Here is a 6000-nt window from a genome sequence, read left to right as displayed (position 1 = left end):
TTCTTTCCCATTCGTATGAGAGGTCTGCTAGTGAGAGAAAGCACATGTTCCATCAACTACCTTAGAAAGATGATAGAACAATAGGGTTGGGGTTACCACATGTCCACCTTTGCGAGGGACACTCCCCTTTGGGCAGTTGTGTCCTGCAAAATAAATGTAATTATGGCAAATGTCCTGTGATTTAGGGCAAAGATTTCCTATATTGTCTGTAGTAGTTGCATAAAACAATTATTTTGTACCTGAAACACCTAAATGTTATAAGAAACAGCATAAGCAACTATAATGCTACAAGAATAACCTTTTATTTAGGCAAAACAGTGAAGTTCTCTCCTTTCTGCGGGCTGTGGGTATGTGTTGCCCTGCAAAGTCTGACATCTCTACATACAGGTCATAGGGTTGCCACCTTTCCAAATGGCCAAAGTGGGACATATTCTGTAGAAATGTCAGACTTTCCAGGACAAAGCATACCTACAGCCATGCATAGTACAGAATTATACTTATTTGCACAAATAAAAGCTTAATCTAGTAACATTTGAATTGCTTATGCTACTTCACATAACATATAGAAGTTTCATATATAAAATAACTATTTTGTGCAACTATTAATGAAACGTAAAATATAATAATGTCCTGTAATCAGGACATTTACTATGGCTTCATTATTTTCGTAGGACACAACTGCCTAAAGAGGGACTGTCCCTCGCAAAGTGGGACAGGTGGTAACCCTAAAGTCCCACCTTGGCCAATTGAAAAGGTGGCAAACCTATAATAGGTATGCGGTAGCATGACTCGGATGATGGAAGTGGCTCCCACAACCCAACTACTTGTCTGTATTGAAGAGTCTCGGTTCCCATGTATCAGCCAGATGGGAGCAGACTGTATGAGGAACACACAAATAATATGATTAATTCACTGTACAGGCCCCAAATTCCGTACAGTCGAATGCCATGCCGTCGCCTAATGGGCAGCCATTCCCGATACTGTAGTCATGTAGTCCGATGTAACAGGCATCACAAGGCGGGAGCAGATTATATGTGGAACATACAATTAATATGATTAAGTCACTGGACAGGTCGCTGATTCAGCACAGTCGAATGCCATGCCATCTCCTAATGGGCAGCCATTCCCGATACTGTATGTAGTCTGATGTGATAGGCATCACAAGGTGGGAGCAGATTGTATGAGGAACACACAAATAATATGATTGATTCACCGGACAGGCTGCTGATTCCGTACAGATGAATGCCATGCCGTCGCCTAAGATGCAGCCATTCCCGATACTGTAATCATGTAGTCTGATGTAATAGGCATCACAAGGTGGGAGCAGATTGTATGAGGAACACACAAATATGATTGATTCACTGGACAGGCCACTGATTCCGTACAGTCGAACGCAATGCCGTCACCTAATGGGCAGCCATTCCCGATACTGTAGTCATGTAGTCCAATGTAATAGGCATCACAAGGTAATATTGTGGTCCTCGCTCCCACCCAGGGGTGTGAGTGACAGATGCAAGCACCAATGTCGGTGCACTTGCAAGTGTGGGAGCGAGCAGTTGTAAGCATGTTTGGCTACCAGTATGCGAGTATTGCACTGGTAAAGCAATGTAAAGGCTAACCAAGTGTAAGAGGCTGTAACCAGAGGTCAGCAGTGCTTAACACTGCGCAAACCCATGCACACCCGCTCCCAACTGCTTTAATGTGCCTTACTCCCTCCGAATCCAATGGGCTTGTTCTTCCCTGCAACCAAATAAATGTGTAGTGTCTGCAATGTCCCACACAGATGGGTACTGCATTATCTTGCCTGACATCCTGGTTACCAATATGCATGGCCATAGCTTTGCAATGCATGCCATGTCTGTGTTTGATAGTCCTTCACATGGACATTGCCTGGGATGTGCATGTCCCACAATACTGTACAGTGACATGTACAGGTGCACCTGGTTTGGCAGACACATGTTGTGTACACAGCCTGTTATACCCTGATATGCCAGTACTGGCCTGGTGTGACAAAAGCTGCTTATAGTGAGCAGGTCGGCCCTGCACCTGCATGGATAGTATGATACAGGTATTCCGTGGTGTCAGTGGCATGGGTCCATACAGAGCACATGTGTACAGCATTGTCTGGCCTCTGTGGATCTCATTTGATGGCACCACATATGTTGCAGGCATTCAGTGTGGAACATAGTGAAGGCACAATGTCTGCACATATGTCCCTATTGTACCACTGTACAGGGTGCCATGTCCTCTGCAGGCCACTGCATTGACACCTTGCCTATCTGTCATCAATGCGCATGGTACTAGCAACATAGCGGGATATCCTAGGCAAGTTTGTTTGTGCATGGCACATGGGTGCGGGACATATACCAGGTACTAGTAGGGCTGCATACTTTGTTCACCAGGCTTTTTGCCAGATGTATGGGTTTGGCTTGCCAACACAGTCCCGTGGCTGACTGACAGCTGTACTCCTCATGAGGTGGCCAATGTGTCATAAGACGGACACCATATAGGAAAACTACTAATTCCACTCCCAAACATGTCCAATAGTAAGACAATCACGGCCACCTCCACACAAGCTCTGACAGACAAACACACACTTGCCATGTCCAGTATACAAACCCCTACCATATCACAATGCAGCAATACGCATTTAGGGCACGCACTATGGTGAATACTGAATTGCGGCATGCCTACAGGTGTATACCTAGGTGGGTGACAGCAGCAGGAATGACAAAAGTGGTCATGCGATTTGTACAGAGAGTGCATATCTACAAAGCACTGTACTTGTCTCACACAGGCAGACACACACACACATTTGGCATGTCTGGGATTAGAACACTGACCCAATTACATAATTACACTACAGCATTAGGCAGTTACAGAACACGCTACCGAGATTACTGAGACACAGCACTCCCAGAGGTGTATCTGTAGGTGGGTGACATCATCAGCCTTGCCAAAGATGGGTATAAGAATTGTATGGAGTGTGAGCAGTCTAAAAGCATTACTCAGTCTTCAGGCAGATGGGGACAAACACACACACACACACACACACACACACACACACCGCAAGTCTGGGATTAGAACACTGACCTAACTACTTTATTACACTACAGCATTACACAGTTACAGAACATGCTACCAAGATTACTGGGATACAGCACTCCCAGATGTGTATTTGTAGATGGGTGACATCATCAGCCTTGCCAAAGGTGGGTATAAGAAATGTAAGGAGTGTGAGCAGTCTAAAAGCATTATTCAGTCCTCAGGCAGATGAGGACAGACACACACACACACAACAAGTCTGGGATTAGAACACCAACCTAACTACTTTATTACACTACAGCATTACGCAGTTACAGAATGCGCTACCCTGATTACTGGGACACAATACTCCCAGAGGTGTATTTGTAGATGGGTGACATCATCAGCCTTGCCAAAGGTGGGTATAAGAAATGTATGGAATGTAAGCAGTCTAAAAGCATTACTCAGTCCTCAAGCAGAAGGGGACACACACACAAACACACATGGCAAGTCTGGGATTAGAACACTGACCTAACGACTGCATTACACTACAGCATTATGCAGTTACAGAACACGCTACTGAGATTACTGAGACACAGCACTCCCAGAGGTGTATTTGTAGGTGGGTGACATCATCAGCCTTGCCAAAGATGGGTATAAGAAATGTAAGGACAGTGAGCAGTCTAAAAGCATTACTCAGTCCTCAGGCAAATGGGGACACACACAAAAACACGCGGCAAGTCTGGGATTAGAACACCAATCTAACTACTTTATTACACTACAGCATTATGCAGTTACAGAACACGTTACCGATGTTACTGGGACACAGCACTCCCAGAGATGTATTCGTAGGTGGGTGTCATCATCAGCCCTGCCAAAGGTGGGTATACGAATTGTATGGAGTGTGATCAGTCTAAAAGCAATTTACAGTCCTCTGGCAAACGGGGACAGACATACACACGCCGGTGGTGGGAACGGGACACCTGCCTATTTACAGATCACTATTACAATACTACATACTTACGAGTTACACCACACAGACTACACATTTCAAGGCTGTCATTATGACCTTCTAGGAATGCAGACATCAACAGGGATGCTGGCAATTAGGATGTACATACCTGTGAACCTGTGTGTTTAAAGTAGGAATCCAGCCTGACCTGGAGTATGCCCATCTGTGGAATGGACGACTACTACCACTATACAGGGTTACAATGGCCATGCCCATAGACAGAGGCACATAACCGACACAAGGTGTCACTGGGCATGCTCACACACTTAGTAGCACAGGGCTGTTTGTAATGCACTATGTGTCCATCTACACAAGGTTATACTGGGTATGCTCATACACTTAGCAGCACAGAGCTGACTGGAATGCACTCTGATTCTAAACACGGAAGGCCACAGTGGCCATGCTATTACAGGTAGATGTAAAGAACACATTGTAATGGGCTCTGGTGTTAGTAATTGTCATTGTTAGCAGGAACGCTGCTCTGCATATATTTGACACCGGTCTTTTACACAGCATCTGCTGCTGTCCATCACCTTAGCTGTACCATCCTATACCAAGCACAATATCACCACTCACAGTGATGTCTTGCTAGGAGTGGAAACTGCTTGACCAACACAATGAGCCAATGTCCTGCTGTAAGTATGAGGTTGTTCAGTGCTTGTCATTCTGGGATGACATGGCTGCCAGTAAACAGTTCTTTGACACATATCACATGCATCCATGATTCAAGGGAGTGGGGATAATATCCAAGTCGCATCTGCCCATACAGTGCCATTCCAAGGCAAATGTCTTAAACATAGGATAACACCCTGACACCTACAGGTTAACTGCATTGTTTTCTTATGTTAACCAGTGCTAGATGTGTAGCGTCCATAATCACAGCTGGTCACTGTAAATCCAACAATGGGGAGTACTGACATCTGTGCAGTGAGGAACACCTGGCTGATGGCTCTGTAGTGCACAATAGCACTATCACCATATACCTCAGAACCAGACATGTGGAGCATAACACAGGTATGGATCACTCCAGGTGGTGGTGTCTGCACATACATAAAGGCCACTCACATGTACCGACTGGTACCCCCACGAAAGGCATCACAGATGAGTCATGTGCAGGACACAGTGTCACATGTTGCATTCTAGGATGTAAACCTCAGACATCACCATGCCCTCGGACCACCAACATGGATTCACATATGTTGTAGGACATATAAGAGTACACCACCATGTGACCCTTGACCAGTGGACTGTACTAAGATCTACATCAACTGTAGAGTGTACCCATGTACTGACACAGTTGCATCATGTGTTATGCAATGCAATGATACCACTATCTGTAACCAGGTCAGCTGTACACATACCAGGGGCCCACATTACTTTCCAGCATTAGCAGATGACTGTTGCTAAACACCAGTACTCACCCTCATGTATGGATATGACATACATGTACCTGCCCTGGGTATGTACATGCCACACACACACACACACACACACACACACACACACACACACACACACACACACACACACACACACAATATACATGTAAATAGCATAGCTGTTGTTGTCCTTTGTGCAAACAGGTGGCTACAGCCATTACACACATGCACATGGAATGCAGGTCCATGGCTGCTGAATGCTAACAGTACAAAAGGTGTGATATTAATGTTGACAGTGGTAACATTCCCTCTGTACCGGTCACCCATTACACCTATCATATCATACAACAGTCCATGCATCATGTATGACATTACACATGTCCACCAACTGCAATGCCTACAAACATGCCCAAATGACAGGATTATAGGACCTACGCACATGTACATGTAGTGTTGTGCATTCAAATAACATGCTTGTGCAGTTGCTGATGTATGCAGGTGACATGTATCCTAGTACATCATGCAGTTGCAATGCAGCCTCAACATTGCCAACTCTATATGGTGATACACTGATTGTATGGAAAG

The sequence above is a fragment of the Protopterus annectens genome, chromosome 11.part0, assembly GCF_019279795.1.
Source record: "Protopterus annectens isolate FY-2018-M chromosome 11.part0, PAN1.0, whole genome shotgun sequence".
Taxonomy (NCBI): Eukaryota; Metazoa; Chordata; order Ceratodontiformes; family Protopteridae; genus Protopterus; species Protopterus annectens.
The sequence above is the reverse complement of the archived record's forward strand: the minus strand, read 5'-3'. Positions refer to the sequence as shown.